The sequence below is a fragment of the Rhodnius prolixus genome, unplaced genomic scaffold (genome assembly GCF_049639745.1).
Source record: "Rhodnius prolixus isolate KJV_2025 unplaced genomic scaffold, Rpr scaffold_1, whole genome shotgun sequence".
NCBI classification, from domain to species: Eukaryota; Metazoa; Arthropoda; class Insecta; order Hemiptera; family Reduviidae; genus Rhodnius; species Rhodnius prolixus.
This window is the reverse complement of record NW_027411581.1, coordinates 2,408,156-2,429,219: the sequence shown is the minus strand read 5'-3', so window position 1 is coordinate 2,429,219 and position 21,064 is coordinate 2,408,156. Positions and strand designations below refer to the sequence as shown.

Genomic DNA, 21,064 nt, shown 5'->3' with positions numbered 1-21,064 from the left:
GTTACTCTGTCTGTACGACTGAATTCCTTTCAGTCGTATTCTCTTTGGGTTAATTGAATTAGTTCTCTAGTTTAGTTATAGAGATTATTTAATCAATCGTCCTTTCTAATAAGTCCATTTTTTGTGATTGTAAGTTCTGTTTAAGAAGACTGCTTCAATAACTCCCAACCTACAGCAATGTTTTACCAAAGCAAATACGCAATCAAGATCGCTGAACTGGAAGTATCGCTCTACTAATTGGCTTTTCCTGTTTGTTGTGATTTTTCTTCTTCTTCTTCTTCCGCTTCGGCATTACTGCCCATAAGGGCGCCTTAGCTTCCTCAATTTTCTAATTGAGATTTCGAGACGTATATAGTCGCTAGGGGTCGCTGTTGCTTGTAGCTTCCTGGGAGTTGAATAGGGACACAATACACTTGCGCTGCATTCACTACATACATACACAAGGACTACCTTCCCTTGGAGATAACTTCGGCAAAGACATACATACCTACACAAGGGCTACCTTTCCTTGGAGATAGCTTCGGCAAAGACATACATACATACACAAGGGCTACCTTCCCTTGGAGATAACTTCGGCAAAGACATATATACCTACACAAGGGCAACCTTTCCTTGGAGATTGCTTCGGCAAAGACATACATACATAGACAAGGGCTACCTTCCCTTAGAGATAGCATCAGCAAAGAGAGTACACCCTTTAAATCCAAAGTCTTCCATTGTTTCGGGGATTAGACGTGTGACCTAACCTATTGTCCTTTAAGTTTGGTGAAAGCATTCCACGTGAGTCGCAGGTCCAAAAATAATCAGGTATCATACTTTCCCCCACTTATAGGACTTAAGATTTGCTTGACTTAACTTGAGGCGCAACAAGACCTTCTCTTTAAGTCGAGAAGAAAAAATGTCGATATTGATTTCATTCATTTCCATAATCTATTCACGAAATCATTCCTCTAGATCAGTTAGGAGATCTTATAAGTCTCTTCCAGCATCTATCAGATCGGTAATACGAACTAAGATCGTTGTATCATCAGCCATAGGCGGATAGGATTTGAACAGGATATATATGGGTGATGAGTATTAAGAGTCCAGTGACTTGGGGCTGTGGGTAACTCCAGCTCCTGTTGACTGGTTTAAGGAGTGGTTGGAACTCTGATCGGAAGGTATCGTTCAGCTAGGTAGGGTGCTTGGATGGAGGCAGTAAGTATTAGGTACGAAGCTTAGCAGCCATTTTGCTGGAGCAGTATTATGAGGCTGTTTGTAAAAACATGCAGCTTTTACTAGTGAAATCTTTTTTTATCAAGTGCACTTGTGTGAGAAATAAAAAATTTGTTACATTTATGTAAACCATACATTTAGTGGTGTATAAATTGCCGTAGTTTGCCAAAGTTCGCTATTTCCACTAGCCTCGAAGCAGTACTATTAGCTTCTAAACCAGCTTTTACTCCAGCAACGCTCTCCGTTCTATCAGATACGGTGATAACGGAGAATGAAGCCCGTTTTCTCCGACCTAAACTAAGTTCTAAACAAAATTGCAGCCTCTCTCTTTCGAGAATCTTAAAAACATTCCGCCATAGTCCAGAGGATAGTAGGTCTACGATTGAACTTGCCTCGGGCGAAATTTTTACAGAGGTTACATTCACTTTGAAATAGGAACACACTCAGCTTTCTTTCTCTCTCTCTTTACTCGGCTTTTAAGATGTAGGTTCAAGTGCACTTGTAACTTCCTTCCTCTCTCTCGCACATCGATTACTTATCTCATGATCTCGATATCGCATTTCATATTTTAGCAGGTGATTTCCTTTCTATTTGTTGTCTCCATATTTACGATCTCTATTTTCTGTTCTTCTGTCAGTCTGTAATTTTCCTTTCCTTTCTAGTTTATCTAGGTCAAGGGCATCATTGTTCTTTTAGTTTCCCTTACTTCCGGTAGAAATTATCATTACTTCTCCTAGTAAAAGTGGAGAGTAATTCATTTGTTTTTGTTTTCAAGGCCCCTATCCGTACATTATTGTTGAAAACAAATTCAACAGAAATTGGTGGCAAAAGAATGAAAAATAAATGGAAATACGTTCGGAGTTTGAAGACAGTTTGTGAGTTCGAACCTTGAGAATGGTCGTGTGGGTGGGTCACACCGGATGTTTGTTTTATGCTGATCATTGTTTTTTGGCATTTCCTTTTCAACTCTTTTTCAAGTAAAGTAAAAGTAAAGGTAAAATAATGCCTTTTTTTCAGGCGGGCTTTACCTCCAACTACCTAATTAGGTGCCGTGGACGGAGGCGACTAGCAAACATATTTTACTGTAAATTTCTCGTATTAACCATTAAAGGTATAGACTGGGAATATAGCCTAGTACCGCAATACATCTTAGCATTGCGGGTCTAGCCTCTAACCGCTCGGCTACCGTGGCGACTAGCAAACATACTTTACTATACATTTCTCATATTAACCATTAAAGGTATAGACTGGGAATATAGCCTAGTACCGCAATACATCATAGCTTTGCGGATCTAGCCTATAACCGCTCGGCTATCGTGGCGCCTGGCAAACATACTTTACTATAAATTTCTCATATTAACCATTAAAGGTATATAGCCTAGTATCGCAATACATCTTAGCTTTGCGGGTCTAGCCTCTAACCGCTCGGCTATCGTGGCGCCTATTAACTCGCATTATTTAATTTACAACTGTTCATTGGTAAAATGTAAATATAATTGAGCATAATACATAAACAAACCAAAAATCAATTGAAAGCATTGAATGTGGGCCATACAACAGTGATGGCCAATCATGAGTCGGTCGTACCGTTGAATACCGTATTCAAAGGTATTCCTTTTCTATGATGTGATTGATCCGTGAGTGGATATCTACGTTTTAGGCTTCGTGGAGAGTTTGTGGGAAAAGTGGTTCGGGACTGAATGATTTGGCTAGTTCAAGGAAACGGAAGGAAGAATTATTTTTAGGTCAGTATCGTGATTGCTGACGTAGTAAGGTACGTCAATGATGGTGCCTGGGATTTTAGATTGGAAAGTTTGTGGTTTAGGATTGAAGTGAGCGTTGTGCTGTTCAGTTCCAATTCCAGATTAAATCCAGCTTGGGATTAATTGGTGCTTTTTGTTCGGTTAAATCGATTTTGAAAGTTGAATCGATCATTCGATAGCGTCATTTGAGTTCCTATAGCTTGAGTCGTGGTAGAGTCCAAGATATCGCACTTCACCTTGTTGGCATTAAGCCTTCTTTATTTGGAGGGTGGGGGGCGTCAAAATCTAGGCCAACATTTCCTGCAATTTATTATTTATTTAGAAAAACAAAATTTAATAAATATCGACTATAAAAATAGCATTATTAAATCCTGTATAATTTAGGTTTATTTTTGAAAGGTTTGTTACAGTAATCGGTGACCAAAGTAATAATCTTTGATGACTTCCTTTCTCCAGAAGTGGTCCAGTCGCAGGAAGCTGGGTGTATTATCCTGCTGACGGAACTGTCGTCCGTTCTCAGTTCGTCTTGTTTTACTTTCACTCCGCGCTAAGAATAGAAAGGACCCCCTTCTTCTACTTTTTACGGCCTTGACTTTGATTTGGTTAGACTTCTTTGTTGGAGGGGGGTTTATTGATATTCTTTTTGTCCAAATCATTACTTGTGATTGTCAGATTTGAGGTTCAATGTTTGAGATTAATCTGGCGAGAAACGTAACAACTCCATTTCCTTCGATTAATTATCATAAATGAGAAAATTCTTGGACGTTTTCAGTTTCTACTGAATTAGGCGCCCTTAACTATTTCTTAAAGGTTCTGGGTATAACTTGAAGAAATCAGCTGTTTCCCTTAAATTCAAATTGTTTCCTTTTTGTTTTTAACACAAATTTAATTCAGTCGTATTTTTTTTTGTTTTTCCTTTTCTTTTTTAAAGAAAAAAGTAAAGTAAAGTAATTGCCTATTATTTCAGGCAAGCTTTACCTCCAACTACCAAATTAGGTGTCGTGGACGGAGGCGACTAGCAAACATACTTTACTGCAAAATTTCTCATATTAACCATTAAATAAAATCCAAGGCCTAAGACCGGGAATCGAACCCACTAACCAGCAATACATCTTAGCTTCGCTGGTCTTTTTTTTTTTAAAAAGATTTAAGGCGCGTCAACATCTGACATTATTGACGCCAGGAGGAGCTTTTTCTTTCAGTGCAAAGCCGGCTTCTGGACAGTCTCCATCATCGGACATGTTCTTGTGGAGAATTAGAAGGTGGCGTAACTATTCCCGAAGGCACACTATTTACGCAACATTCTCCAAGTTCTAACTCCAAAAAAATTTGATCCAAAGTCCCTAACATTTGAGTTATATTTAATTATTACCTACACAATTCACAATTTGTAACCGTAACATTATACTGTAATGTAACTTTATAGATGGAAGTATAGTCGCGCGAGAACTGCCCTCAATTTTTCCACATTTCAGAGTTTTCTTCTAGACATTTCGATGAAATGTTTTTTGCATTTGAATGATGTTTTCAGGAAAATTCTTTTGGGAAGATTTTTTTAAGTCAGCAACTTGAGAATCGTCAGGGGGAAATCGTGTGATAGTGTTCACAATAGAAGTTCGGTGTTCACTTCCGGTTGCCAGAAAAGCACTTTGAGTACGTACTATCTGGTGCTATCTAGCGAGCACGCCCATTAAACTGCTCTCCGTCTCAGAACAGTACATCTAGTGTGTATTAACTGAGTTGCTTAAAGTGGTGTAAAAACAAATTGAGTAAATAAATATAATCATCTTAATTATAAAGTCATCAAAAATAAATCGAGGGTGGGGCACAAGTCGCTTAGATTAAGAGAGAGGAGATGATTTAATTTAGCGTGGAGTCTCTGTGGGCAATGACTTCATGACTTAATAAGAGTTTTTTTGTTTATTTATTTTTCTGCACGCTGATAACCTTCTCATGGTGGAGGTTACATTTGGAGAGAATGATTACGTCAATTGTGACGGGTTAAAGTGTAGCTTGATTTGGAGGGGAGGGAGGGAAGCTGAGTTATTGGAGAGGAAATTTTATTCACCAAAACCAAGGGATGAATATCTGATGAAGTCAATCAGAATAAAGTAAACATCTGCATTCGTATTAACTTTTAGTGACCAGTTAAGCGTGGAATTTAGTTTTAAAAAACCCTCCCACAGTGTGCGGAATTAAAATCAGACAATGACGTGTATACATGTCGAACGCAGGGTAAAACAAGCAAAAGTTTACGACGTCGTCATAATAGTCACTGAAAGCGACTTTTTCTGCAATCTCTCTGGGGGCTTGAGATTACCAGAGCATTCTGTGCTCATTCAGAATCTTGCACCGTCTAGTTAACTAGGGACGCCAAGAGCTTGTTTTACAAGGAAGAAAAGAGCTCTCTGAATTCTGTGCTAAAATGAAATCATGCTCGTACTGAGGTCCTGAACCTCTATGACCAAACATGTACCAACCACTTATCATTTGGCCGACTCCCACCAACCTCCCTCCATATAAAATACTTGGCAGTTCTATTGGTTAAGATAATGGAAACATCCCACCAAATAATATTCTTATTGTATTTTATTAAAATTTCGAGTTTTTTTTTTATAGTTAATGGCAATTTTATATCTTTCACAACGTGTATACAAATACAAACCGTAATAGCAATTTGGTTGGACGAGTATACACGTCAAATACACTTAACAGGTTAAGAGATTCAATTAGCGAGGGAATCGGTCGCTTAGCAACCCGCATAATTTTTAATGATTCTAATTTATATCATTTCTTGTATAATTTTTTTTAAATAAGATGTATTCAATATTTGTAATATCCAGGCCTTGAAGAAGACAATAAATTTGTCGAAACGTTGGCGAAAAAACGGGAGTGTTTTTGATTTTTAATGTTCTGTACCGATTCCACGCTAAATTGAATCCTTAATATAAAACAATCGCTTAATTCTGGTTCAAATTAACATTTTTGAGCCAATCAGATTTTTCCATCTTTTCTGAAGAAGGTATTTTTGTTTTTGGTACAATGAAACGTCATAACAAATTTATGACGAGAAAAAAAACTAATAAAATATTGTGGGAGTTGTTGATAACTCTAATAAGAGAATATTTACAGCTCATTTTATTAGAAAAATAACGTTATATTTGAAGAGATAGAATCTGTACTTTCACGCGGCCCCCAGATCCGTTGCTGCTGCCTCCAACTGGCTGCTTACCATTCTCTGAGATGATGGAATGACATTAAAAACATACACAGAAATCTGATGGAACAATACAAACTGGTATTAAACAGAAAAAAACACAGCAAAACAGAATGGTAATTACAGCAATGGTAATAATTCAATGTCACAACCAGTTTCCGGTACGGCGTTAACAGATCTACAGATCTGTTATTACATTTGCTTTTCTTCTCCGTACAGTTTTGTGGGAAATATTCACTCGATGAATTCAATAATTTCCCTTTTGCATCTCTATTCATTTTTTTGACTATAGGCGAGTGGGAGTCTGTCGATCGGGACAGCATTTGCTGAAATTGCGTTTAAACCGGAAATAGGAAAAAAGCCTCTGTATTGACGAGCATACTCGCTGCTTTCTCATATCGATTGTTTTCATTACTAAATATTATCCTGATTTGTGAACCATGATCTTAGTTTAATGATACGAGAAAGCGGGGGGGCATTTCATCGTGCTTGCAGATAGGAGGGGGGAATGAGGGATCATCAAAAGGAGGGACACCAAATAATTGACGTCAGCAGATCAGTTAGACGTCAAAGAAATGTTCTAAATCGATATCTGAATGACCATGTTGGTAACAAACTTACAGACGGATAAACAGCGACTAGGTGCTGTTAGTCACGTCACACCTCTGGTGCGGATACGATATCTGCGTTAACCATGTCGATAACAGACTTAACAGACGGGTAAACAGCGACTAGGTGTTGTTAGTTACGTCATATCTCTGGTACGGATACGATATCTGTGTTGACCACGTCGATAACAAACTTAACAGACGGATAAACAGCGACTAGGTGCTGTTAGTCGCGTCCATACCTCTGCTACAAACACGAAATTCGGATTGATTTCTTTAAAGAAGGCAGGATATCGTAATAGTAGTAATTGCATCGGTCAAAAGAACAGATGTTCAAAAAGAATCAAACCAAACGGTTTTGGAGCAGCTGGCTAATATCTCCAGAAGCAAAACGTTCCCTGGGAATGATGAGATCCATGTTGTTGCAAACCTAGAGAAAACCGAAGACGCGTGACACTGCTGAGAAGCGAAAAAGACGGAAAGAGGTTTTAGCGGTCATTTACATGAAACCTCTTTTTGTCCAGACCTGGAAATTTAACATAAACCTGGAAAAAGCCATACTGATCAGTCTCATACATCGTCCAATTCGGGTATTCGCCAAGACGTTTATTGTATCCCACAGTTTTGGATCTGTATTCCAGTTGGTTCCTTCCAGGATTGTCCAGCTTCATCCCTCTTTCTTTTTCTTGTAGCCTGCTAAAAGTCAGTTTCATAATAAATTGGTAGGCCTATATGTCCAGGGAAAGTGGCTTTTCCCTCGCTATCCTCAGATAAAATGTAATTTTTCCTTAACTCTTCTCTTTATTTTCTCTCGTCACCTCGGACGAGATTTATTTATTTTATTTATCTGGAAAGATTTATTTGCAGCATTATAGAAAGGCCTTGAGTGAAGGTGGGAACTATTCCACACTTCTAAAACGATCTGTTTGTATGTTTGTAATTATATTATGAAGACAGTTTATTTAACGGTTTTCTGACTAGTAAATAGAAAAAAGAAAAATACAAAATAAAATTGACCACCATTGGAATCGAACCCACATTCTCTCGCACTAGACTTGTCATTGATATTTACTTTCTATTAATGGTAAAGATAATAAATACTAGGTTTTATTGACCAATAGGCAAAGCCATTAAACTATTCACACTCATATTGCCAATAGTTACGTCGTTTTATTATTATTATTTTCATTATTTATTAATATTGTGAATGGCGATTATTTATTAAACACGAGGATATTATAAATTGCGGTGTAATCTGGAATAGATGTTTATCTATTGGCTAGACTATGATGGTACTTTCTTTTTATGTAAGTTGCTCTAGATATCTCCATGGTTACAGCTTCCCATCTTGGCTTTTACACTATTAATTGTCTAGATTATTACAAGAGTAATTAATTAGTGTGAAATAGTGGAAATGTTAGTTGAACAAGATTCATTGCTAATCAGGTATATTAAACTTATGATCTAGTTAAGTATTATGTTCGTCATCATTTGTAGGTCTAGTTCTATTTTCCCCTTGATAAATGATTTACTTAATAATCTTGGAAAGTTGTCATGATCTTGATGAGTTCGAAGGAGTGCTGGAACTGGGCTAGTTACATTTGACATTTCATATTGTAAAAACTCCGTTAGTTGAGACGCCACGGTAGCCGAGCGGTTGGAGGCTAGACCCGCAAAGCTAAGATGTATTTCGGTACTAGGCTATATTCCCAGTCTATACCTTTAATGGTTAATATGAGAAATTTTGCAGTAAAGTATGTTTGCTAGTCGCCTCCGTCCACAATACCCAATTTGGTAGTTGGACGCAAAGCCCGCCTGAAAAAAAATGGGCAATTACTTTACTTCACTTTTCACTCCATTAGTTCTGAAATCTCAACTAATCTCATCCCAATATTCTCTCCCGCTATCCCAAGTATCCCCCAAAGGTAAGAACTGATTCTACCTACTTAAGAACGACTTCAGGTTTCTTAATGTTGCATATATCTTAAATTTTAAAAATCGATATTGGTTGATTTATTTCCATATTGGTTTTGTGAAAGTCCAGTTTTTTATTAATGATTTTTTTTTGTCTTGTTTGTTTTGGTGACATTACAGGTTTTCGAGATTTCTCTTATACTAATCGACTGATTAATCGATATTTGTAAATATATAAACAGAGGAAATGTAAATTAGTTATTTATTTAGAAAGATCGAAATAAATTCTTTTAGAAATTTTTGATACAAAAGTTTAAATAAGTTGCTTTTGATTTGGTAGAATTTAAAATGCAACCGAACTGGACCATCTAAAAAATAAAACAAAACAGAATTGTGTAGGCTTTAAACACTGACCATATGTAGATTAAGTAAATGTAACATGTTGTAAATTTAACACACCAGGGTGCTCTCTTGTATTTGCATTTTGGCTGTTTTTTTTTTTTTTTTATGCGCTCAGAGATACTGAAGGTGCTGGAAGGTATGTCTCGGAAACGCAGCGAAAAAAAAATTCTGCGCGCGCACATCTCATGACTCAACCTGAACTTGTTTTTCCACTCCTTAGTAAACGAAATCCAGTCCAATCGCGTGGCTTAATAAAGTCACAATTCTATGCCACTTACAAGCTCTCTATGCTCTAGGCCAGTGGTTCTTAACCTTTTCATAGACGCGGAACACAATTATATATATATATTTTTCTCGCAGAACACTAACATTAAATAATTTAAAATTCGGTATTTAGCAAGAACTTAAAATTAAATTCAAATTAAAAAAAAGGAACAATTTTTTGTTTTCGTATCATGCGCAAGTTTCTAAATTTCAACATTTAAAATTGAAATTTCGCGGAACACTTAGACCATATTCGCGTAACACCGGTTAAGAACCACTGCTCTATATCTTCTAAAATTATATGTGGTTCACAGTGGAAGATATAGAACGGCCATAATTTCACAGAATTTCATGACCCAAAAAATTTTCAACCCTTTATATCTTCTACCTTTTTAGATCTTCGCACAAAATAACTATAGTTTATAATTGAGAAAAACAAAGTGTACAAGAGAACAAAATCCCATACCAATACGTGGTTCACAGTGGGAGATATAGTACGGCCATAATTTTACAGAATTTCATGACCCAAAAAATTTTCAACCCTTTATATCTTCTACATTTATAGATCTGTGCACAAAATAATTATAATTTATAATTAAGAAAAACAAAGTGTACAAGAGAACAAAATTCCATACCAATACGTGGTTCACAGTGGGAGATATAGAACGGCAATAATTTTACAGAATTTCATGACCCAAAAAATTTTCAACCCTTTATATCTTCTACATTTATAGATCTTTGCACAAAATAACTAGAGTTTATAATTGAGAAATACAAAATGTACAAGAGAACAAAATTCCATACCAATACGTGGTTCACAGTGGGAGATATAGAACGGCCATAATTTTACAGAATTTCATGACCCAAAAAATTTTTAACCCTTTATATCTTCTACATTTATAGATCTGTGCACAAAATAATTATAATTTATAATTAAGAAAAACAATGTACAAGAGAACAAAATTCCATACCAATACGTGGTTCACAGTGGGAGATATAGAACGGCAATAATTTTACAGAATTTCATGACCCAAAAAATTTTCAACCCTTTATATCTTCTACATTTATAGATCATTGCACAAAATAACTAGAGTTTATAATTGAGAAATACAAAATGTACAAGAGAACAAAATTCCATACCAATACGTGGTTCACAGTGGGAGATATAGAACGGCCATAATTTTACAGAATTTCATGACCCAAAAAATTTTCAACCCTTTATATCTTCTACCTTTTTAGATCTTCGCACAAAATAACTATAGTTTATAATTGAGAAAAACAAAGTGAACAAGAGAACAAAGTTCCATATCAATACGTGGTTCACAGTGGGAGATATAGAACGGCTATAATTTTACAGAATTTCATGACCCAAAAAATTTTCAACCCTTTATATCTTCTACCTTTTTAGATCATTGCACAAAATAACTATAGTTTACAATTGAGAAAAACAAAGTGTATAAGAGAACAAAATTCCATATCAATATGTGGTTCACAGTGGAAGATATAGAACGGCCATAATTTTACAGAATTTCATGACCCAAAAAATTTTCAACCCTTTATATCTTCTACATTTATAGATCAGTGCACAAAATAACTATAGTTTATAATTGAGGAAAACAAAGTGTATAAGAGAACAAAATTCCATATCAATAGGTTCACAGTGGGTGATATAGAACGACCATAATTTTACAGAATTTCATGACCCAAAATATTTTCAACCCTTTATATCTTCTTCATTTATAGATCTGTGCACAAAATAACTATAGTTTATAATTGAGAAAAACAAAGTGTGCAAGAGAACAAAATTCCGTAACCAATACGTGGTTCACAGTGGGAGATATAGAACGGCCATAATTGTACATTTTTTCATGACCCAAAAAATTTTCAACCCTTTATATCTTCTACCTTTTTAGATCTTCGCACAAAATAACTATAGTTTATAATTGAAAAAAACAAAGTGTACAAGAGAACAAAATTCCATACCAATACGTGGTTCACAGTGGGAGATATAGAACGGCCATAATTTTACAGAATTTCATGACCCAAAAAATTTTCAACCCTTTATATCTTCTACATTTATAGATCTGTGCACAAAATAACTATAGTTTATAATTGAGGAAAACAATGTGTATAAGAGAACAAAATTCCATATCAATACGTACTTCGCAGTGGAAGATATAGAACGGCCATAATTGTACATTTTTTCATGACCCAAAAAATTTTCAACCCTTTATATCTTCTACCTTTTTAGATCTTCGCACAAAATAACTATAGTTTATAATTGAGAAAAACAAAGTGTACAAGAGAACAAAATTCCATACCAATACGTGGTTCACAGTGGGAGATATAGAACGGCTATAATTTTACAGAATTTCATGACCTAAAAAATTTTCAACCCTTTATATCTTCTACCTTTTTAGATCATTGCACAAAATAACTATAGTTTATAATTGAGAAAAACAAAGTGTATAAGAGAACAAAATTCCATACCAATACGTGGTTCACAGTGGGAGATATAGAACGGCCATAATTTTACAGAATTTCATGACCCAAAAAATTTTCAACCCTTTATATCTTCTACATTTATAGATCTGTGCACAAAATAACTATAGTTTATAATTGAGGAAAACAAAATGTATAAGAGAACAAAATTCTATACCAATATGTGGTTCACAGTGGGAGATATAGAACGACCATAATTTTACAGAATTTCATGACCCAAAATATTTTCAACCCTTTATATCTTCTACCTCTTTAGATCTGTGCACAAAATAACTATAGTTTATAATTGAGAAAAACAAAGTGTACAAGAGAACAAAATTCCATACCAATACGTGGTTCACAGTGGGAGATATAGAACGGCCATAATTTTACAGAATTTCATGACCCAAAAATTTTTCAACCCTTTATATCTTCTACATTTATAGATCTTTGCACAAAATAACTATAGTTTATAATTGAGGAAAACAAAGCGTACAAGAGAACAAAATTCCATACCAATACGTGGTTCACAGTGGGAGATATAGAACGGCCATAATTTTACAGAATTTCATGACCCAAAAAATGTTCAACCCTTTATATCTGCTACATTTATAGATCTGTGCACAAAATAACTATAGTTTATAACTGAGAAAAACAAAGTGTACAAGAGAACAAAATTCCATACCAATACGTGGTTCACAGTGGGAGATATAGAACGGCCATAATTTTACAAAATTTCATGACCCAAAAAATTTTCAACCCTTTATATCTTCTACATTTATAGATCTGTGCACAAAATAACTATAGTTTATAATTGAGGAAAATAAAATGAATAAGAGAACAAAATTCCATACCAATATGTGGTTCACAGTGAGAGATATAGAACGACCATAATTTTACAGAATTTCATGACCCAAAATATTTTCAACCCTTTATATCTTCTACCTCTTTAGATCTGTGCACAAAATAACTATAGTTTATAATTGAGAAAAACAAAGTGTACAAGAGAACAAAATTCCATACCAATACGTGGTTCACAGTGGGAGATATAGAACGGCCATAATTTTACAGAATTTCATGACCCAAAAATTTTTCAACCCTTTATATCTTCTACATTTATAGATCTTTGCACAAAATAACTATAGTTTATAATTGAGGAAAACAAAGTGTATAAGAGACCAAAATTCCATATCAATATGTGGTTCACAGTGGGAGATTTAGAACGACCATAATTTTACAGAATTTCATGACCCAAAATATTTTCAACCCTTTATATCTTCTACCTCTTTAGATCTGTGAACAAAATAACTGTAGTTTATAATTAAGAAAAACAAAGTGTACAAGAGAACAAAATTCCATACCAATTCGTGGTTCACAGTGGGAGATATAAAACGGCCATAATTTTACAGAATTTCATGACCCAAAAAATTTTCAACCCTTTATATCTTCTACCTTTTTAGATCTTTGCACAAAATAACTATAGTTTATAATTGAGAAAAACAAAGTGTACAAGAGAACAAAATTCCATACCAATACGTGGTTCACAGTGGGAGATATAGTACGGCCATAATTTTATAGAATTTCATGACCCAAAAAATTTTCAACCCTTTATATCTTCTACCTTTTTAGATCTTCGCACAAAATAACTATAGTTTATAATTGAGAAAAACAAAGTGTACAAGAGAACAAAATTCCATAACAATACGTGGTTCACTGTGGGTGCATAGTACGGCCATAATTGTACAGTATTTCATGACCCAAAAAATTTTCAACCCTTTATATCTTCTACCTTTTAAGATCTTCGCACAAAATAACTATAGTTTATAATTGAGAAAAACAAAGTGTACAAGAGAACAAAATTCCATACCAATACGTGGTTCACAGTGGGAGATATAGAACGGCCATAATTTTACAGAATTTCATGACCCAAAACATTTTCAACCCTTTATATCTTCTACCTTTTTAGATCTTTGCACAAAATAACTATAGTTTATAATTGAGAAAAACAAAGTGTACAAGAGAACAAAATTCTATACCAATACGTGGTTCACAGTGGAAGATATAGAACGGCCATAATTTTAAAGAATTTCATGACCCAAAAAATTTTCAACCCTTTATATCTTCTTCATTTATAGATCTGTGCACAAAATAACTATAGTTTATAATTGAGAAATACAAAGTTTACAAGAGAACAAAATTCCGTAACCAATACGTGGTTCACAGTGGGAGATATAGTACGGCCATAATTTTACAGAATTTCATGACCCAAAAAATTTTCAACCCTTTATATCTTCTACATTTATAGATCTGTGCACAAAATAACTATAGTTTATAATTGAGAAAAACAAAGTGTACAAGAGAACAAAATTCCATAACAATACGTGGTTCACTGTGGGTGCATAGTACGGCCATAATTGTACAGTATTTCATGACCCAAAAAATTTTCAACCCTTTATATCTTCTACCTTTTAAGATCTTCGCACAAAATAACTATAGTTTATAATTGAGAAAAACAAAGTGTACAAGAGAACAAAATTCCATACCAATACGTGGTTCACAGTGGGAGATATAGAACGGCCATAATTTTACAGAATTTCATGACCCAAAACATTTTCAACCCTTTATATCTTCTACCTTTTTAGATCTTTGCACAAAATAACTATAGTTTATAATTGAGAAAAACAAAGTGTACAAGAGAACAAAATTCTATACCAATACGTGGTTCACAGTGGAAGATATAGAACGGCCATAATTTTAAAGAATTTCATGACCCAAAAAATTTTCAACCCTTTATATCTTCTTCATTTATAGATCTGTGCACAAAATAACTATAGTTTATAATTGAGAATTACAAAGTTTACAAGAGAACAAAATTCCGTAACCAATACGTGGTTCACAGTGGGAGATATAGTACGGCCATAATTTTACAGAATTTCATGACCCAAAAAATTTTCAACCCTTTATATCTTCTACATTTATAGATCTGTGCACAAAATAACTATAGTTTATAATTGAGAAAAACAAAGTGTACAAGAGAACAAAATTCCATACCAATACGTGGTTCACAGTGGGAGAAATAGTACGGCCATAATTTTACAGAATTTTATGACCCAAAAAATTTTCAACCCTTTATATCTTCTACCTTTTTGGATTTTTGCACAAAATAACTATAGTTTATAATTGAGAAAAACAAAGTATACAAGAGAACAAAATTCCATACCAATACGTGGTTCACAGTGGGAGATATAGTACGGCCATAATTTTACAGAATTTCATGACCCAAAAAATTTTCAACCCTTTATATCTTCTACATTTATAGATCTGTGCACAAAATAATTATAGTTTATAATTGAGGAAAACAAAGTGTACAAGAGAACAAAATTCCATACCAATTCGTGGTTCACAGTGGGAGATATAGAACGGCCATAATTTTACAGAATTTCATGACCAAAAAAATTTTCAACCCTTTATATCAGTGGTTCTTAACCTTTTCATAGACGCGGAACACAATTGTATGTATATATTTTTCTCGCGGAACACTAACATTAAATAATTTGAAATTCGGTATTTAGCAAGAACTTAAAATTAAATTCAAATTAAAAAAAAAGGAACAATTTTTTGTTTTCGTATCTTTCCTAAGTTTCTAAATTTCAATACATTTAAAATTGAAATTTCGCGGAACACTTGGACCATATTCGCGGAACACCAGTTTTCCGCGTAACACCGGTTAAGAACCACTGCTCTATGCTCTCTTAAGCTCTCTTAATGGTTGGCTACTGCAAGGTGTACATTAAGTGTTGATGAGCTAGAGTTTGCCTGTTCATACTTCCGCCTAATTGTGTTCGAGTGTTAAAAGCTGGAACCATTTTCGGTAAATACGAAAAGAAAGAGGTTGAAAAAATCTATTCTGTAAAGACACCTTTTCGTTTAACATCATTTTTTGGGGAAAGGGGCTTTGAAATACTTTAGGTGGTGAATCTGTATTTTGTCTCCAAATGGCACGTTAGAGGAGTCCTTAATGTTATAGTAACCCTTCGAACTATTAACTCATTTGGGAAAACTTTTCAATTAAAAGTGATTTAATAATATATAGAAGTCTCTAAAGAAAACTATCGGTGTTATTTTTCGAGGAAAAACTAAAATAGTTTCAAGAAAAATTGCACTTCCTGTTGGACAGATTTTAACCAAAACGAATACTTCCGGTGAAAAGTTTGTCTCGATTGCTGTACTCTGGGAAGGAGAGGAAGTAGAATTTTCTTTCGAAACGTAAAAAGTGATGAAAGACAAATCTCTAGAAATGTTCACTCTGACAATGAAAGAAGATGAATCATCATGGTTCATGGCAGACAAGATGCATGGTTAACCTTGCAAATCCTACCAACATTTCTACACTTTAGCGAGGTCCTTCCGCTTTCCAACAATGCAGAGCTGTTTTACGTTCAAGGGAATCATTTTCTCTCTCTCTCTCTCTCTTTCAGTATCAATTTTGAAAATTGAGATTTTTCACTTTAAAAACAAGTTAGTTTTTCCAAATGCAAATTTAATTGTAGAAGAAAAATTGCCAACAAAACTTTATATTTTATTTCTTTATGTTTTTGAACTCGTGATTTCCTGGGTTTTAATTAGGCTTCATGTCGATCCAGACCATTCTTACATAAATCACCCTGGAACGATTCGGGAAAAAATCGATCAGCAACAACATTACTAAACGCCACATTTGGGGACGTCAAAACTATCTATGATCAATTTCTTAGGTCCAATTGGTTGGAGGTTGGCTTTGACTTTAAAAAAAAAAAGACTAAAGATTAAAGTTGAACTGAAGTGGAGTTTCTAGTTCGAAACTAGAATACAACCGGAATAAATGGAAGCAGATTGATCTTGATTGATTAGTTATTGATTACCAGTTATCAGTAACTAGTTTTTGATAATTTTGATACCAAACATTTACTAGACCTTAAACGCAATTTTTCTTTCTTTTAAATCTTTTGACGTGTCAACGTCTGAGGTCATTGGCAGGTGCACTGCCAGCTTTCAGATTTCACGAGCTAGATAACGGGACAGCGTTCTCTCATTTACAGACATCACTGGGTACAGCTCCAAGGAAGAGAAAAAAAATCTATGGTCCCAGTCCAAGGGGATTCATAATCGGGATCTCCGCACGGATATAGATCTGACTTTTTTCTAAAAAACGAAAAGTGTGACGAGAGATTAACCTTTTACCTTGAATTTTGCGTTTCATATTTTTTTTCTCTCCTCAAAATGATTCATTAATAAGAATTAGGTTAGACATTTGCTTTTAAGCTTAAAGTTCATTAGATGAAAGTTTTCAACTTTTTTTTCCAAATCTAAAAGTTGCTTCAAGTTAAGCTTTTCCAATAATGAAATTTACCCTCAAATTTCTGCTCTTAGCATTTCTCTAATGAATTTCTGCTTCACTTACTGCTGTAAGAGGCGCCACGGTAACCGAGCGGTTAGAGGCGAGACCCGCAAAGCTAAGATGTATTGCGGTACTAGGCTATATTCCCAGTCTATACCTTTAATGGTTAATATGAGAAATTTGCAGTAAAGTACTCGTATGTTTGCTAGTCGCCACGGTAGCCGAGCGGTTAGAGGCTAGACCCGCACAGCTAAGATGTATTGTGGTGCTAGGCTATATTCCCAGTCTATACCTTTAATGGTTAATATGAGAAATTTATAGTAAAGTACATATGTTTGCTAGTCGCCTTCGTCCACGACACCTAATTGGTAGTTGGACGTTAAGCCGCGCCTGAATACTGTTGTAAGTTAGTGTACAGTGAAGCTGTACGCGCTTATTGACGTACTAAGATGGGTTGTGTATATAAGTACTTCAAAATCGATCTTAACGATTAAAATGATGTTTTGACATAAAAAAATATGGCAATTACTAAATCATTTGTAACTAATCTAAATAAGCCTCAATCACCTAGCGATTGGATTAGCTTGATAGATTTGATAGATTGAAACTAGTTTTTAGTTTAAACTTTTTTTGGTAGGTTTCTTACATTACCCTTCAGGAGAAATTATCATCAGATAACTAAATAAATTTGTGCTTAATTGATACAAAACTCCATTTTTTTTTGTAATCTAATTATTCTAATATTTTTTCTAAACTAGTTATTATTAATTTGTTTCAGGTAAGTAACACCTTGTCACCACATCTAGTGCAATTACTGTTTCATTAAGGTAAGAACCGTAAGAACAGTACAAAAAAGTAACTTGCCTTTGTTTGGATCTCCTTCCTTAAAGAAGATAAACATCCTGAAATTTTTAGTATACCGGATAGAAAACAATCCGATTCTATAGGCATCCCTCTCTGTAACGTAAAACTATTCACATTAGGAATGGATTAACAATTACGTTTATGGCAATTTAAACCTGGTATTTTGTCTGGACTCATTATACAGATTTGGGAGCTAATAATTAATTGTAGGCTATTTCTTAGTTGGAAACAATTTGAAAGGAATGTTAAGAGAAGAGACTGTGTAAACCGCTTTCCTTACCCGAGGAGTTTATAGTTTCGTTGACATACTTCCGTTATTTATTTCTATTCTTTATTTCCGGTTTTTAGAATAGGTATGAACTTGGCGCTTTGTCTGCTGCTGCTGTTTGTTTGTTTTTTTTTAAAGTAGAAAAGAAGCAGTGCACCGGAAACTAAATTGCCAATGACCTTCAAGTGTGAATAACTCACACAACCTTCTCTTACGTAATGTGCTCAAAAGGGGGGGATGTAAAAAGTCAAATTCCTGATTTGACCAGTTCATTCAATCATGTTTGAACCTGTTTAACAAAAAAAAAAACTTCGAAAATACGTAGAATAATCCTCTCTATTTACGAGTATTATTATTACAGCGTATTTAGTTTAGGTGATGATTTAGCTGTAATATCAGCACGGTTCGGGGGGAGTTTTCTTTTTTTTGTTCAATTTTCCTACCGGAAGTTTCAATTACAGAATTGGCGAAGGCTGTACATTAAGGGGGGGGACTCCACTTCTTACCCAGAGGGAAGCTTAAGTGAATCTGGGATTGAGATCTGGGTTTTTAAAAACCGAGTCGCGTAATTCACAACGTTGCGGAAGTAGCTTTTTGAGTTATGACCGGCCGTATTGGGGTTCTTAAATGTACTTACTTCCGGTGTGTGAACACTCAATTAGACCCTTGGTAAATGGGAAGTTAAGAGAGAGCCGAGTAATAAGAGCCTATTTTTGATGGTATTAATAACAAGCCAGATGTGTGCAAGACCATCTACGCTGTGCTGCCCACTTACCTACCGCCAGTTGTTGTTGTTGCAATGTGCAGGGGCGTTACGACCTCGCTCAGTTACGACCCCGCATTTATATCACTTTACTGCCAACAGACACCACTTTTGTTGTCAAGCAGTGCTAACCATATTCATATTCAGGTTTTTTTAAACATAACCACTCCAGTGTTCGTTTGCCAGTTTGTAATCGAAATCTCTTCAGTGTAATCCTCGTGTAAAACTCCCGGAGTGTTGTATCTTTCCGCTCAGATCTTTCACTTGTTCTTAATTAATACCAGATTTTTCTTTTGCTTTCTTCTTTGATATTAAAAATTTAGCCATTTTATTATCACGTTCCATCAATAAATCTCTTGCATCATAATCAGGTTTGATAAAATATCTATTTATTGTTGCTTGATGATTGATTGCCTTAAAATCACATCCCTCTTACTTTTGTAAGAGCAAGAATCATTTGCTGAGTTTTGCCGCCATATTGTGAGTAACAACTCTTTATAATTCTGTTTGTATGTTCGAACGTGTCTGTGTGTCTGTGTATGGAGAAGGCGAAAGGCAAATGGTTTGCTTTTGGTTTGACATCATGGCTGCGCAAGATGATGCTGTGTCTTCTTAAACGCCATTTACCTGATCAAATATCTAATCATAAGAATAATTCTTGAAAACTTACTTACCGCAATTAAGTTAATATAATAACTTATCTGTATCGTTACCTGGTTATTGCTAGTACACGATTCTGTCAACACTTAAATGTAACGTTAACTATGTAAACGATTTCTTCTTCTTTAAAAAACAAAAAACCATTAAGGTCAAATGACTTTTATTTAATTACGTCATGTTTACGTCACGATTTTATTCCATTAATAATAATAATTCTAGCTGATCATAAGTAATAAAAAAGATAATTTTAATAACATAATTAATGATAGAAACTGATTTAGCTAGGCAAGAGATGGTTTATTGGATTGCGCGTTATTCACTGGTATTCTCCCATTTTGTAATAAATAATGGACCGTAAAAGGAAATGGCCGCCATACTAGTTGATTTTCGAGTTTACGTCTTTACCGGAAGTTCTACATGTTTTGGAGGTTCCTGGGTAAGAAATAGTGCGGGAATGTGTGCATTGTGGTCAGCTAAAAAATTGCATTTTTAATATTTTTAACTCGGTGCTGTGAAGAAGGAAACGTCAAGATGGAAGGTTTTTGCATTAACAGGAAGTGACAGGAATTTTCACTTTTCTTAATAATTTTTCGGTACGATTTGGCTTTAATATCTGTTTCTTCTCGAACATATTACCTCACTACTTTGGGATGGCAGATGTTTTCGTAACCCAAGAACCTTGGGACCAGCAAGGTTGAGTGGAGCTCCAGGTAAACGAACAATGCCTCCATACGTCCTCTCTTACATCATCGACTCAGTTGACGAGGGTGAGGGTGGATACTTATTATCCTCATTTCGGGGTTATCCAAACCCTTAGGTATGACTTTTAGCAGTAGGATGGTAAATTTTTGAAGTGCTTCCCTATAGTAAATCAAGTAGACTCAACTCGTTCATTTCGTTTCTAACTTGGCCAAAAGGTTATTTGCTCTTGTGGGGTTATTTGTTGTTGAAAAGTTTATTGGTTTTTCAGAAACCATAACTTTAATCATTTCACCTCTAGAGAGCCAATTCAGAATATTGTTTGGTTAGTAGTTTCATAGCCTGTACATTATTAGGTAATATTAATAAGGCGCCACGGTAGCCGGAGCGGTTAGAGACTAGACCCGCAAAGCTAAGATGTATTGCGGTACTAGGCTATATTCCCAGTCTATACCTTTAATGGTTAATATGAGAAATTTATAGTAAAGTATGTTTGCTAGGCGCCACTATAGCCGAGCGGTTAGAGGCTAGACCCGCAAAGCTAAGATGTATTGCGGTACTAGGCTATA

The 21,064-nt window shown here is 34.9% G+C and overlaps 1 protein-coding gene and 1 long non-coding RNA gene across 4 annotated transcripts in view; both read left to right on the top strand.

Moving 5' to 3' along the window:
- The window catches only part of LOC141450536 (microtubule-associated protein Jupiter-like), a 180,146-nt gene that overhangs the window by 41,777 nt on the left and 117,305 nt on the right, over positions 1 to 21,064 (top strand). The window contains exon 1 of one of the 3 annotated variants that reach the window (XM_074121156.1): positions 19,162 to 19,507. The exons of 1 other annotated variant lie outside the window; for it this stretch is intronic. The gene's annotated coding sequence lies outside the window, so the exon portion shown is untranslated. Of the gene's footprint in view, positions 1 to 19,161; positions 19,508 to 21,064 lie in introns of those variants that run through there. One more of the 3 variants, XM_074121424.1, reaches the window with a different exon arrangement.
- Positions 19,477 to 21,064, top strand: part of LOC141451251 (uncharacterized) — a 42,928-nt gene continuing 41,340 nt past the window's right edge. Inside the window, exon 1 of the long non-coding RNA XR_012456652.1 lies at positions 19,477 to 19,616. This is a non-coding gene — a long non-coding RNA (uncharacterized lncRNA). The remainder of the gene's footprint in view (positions 19,617 to 21,064) is intronic.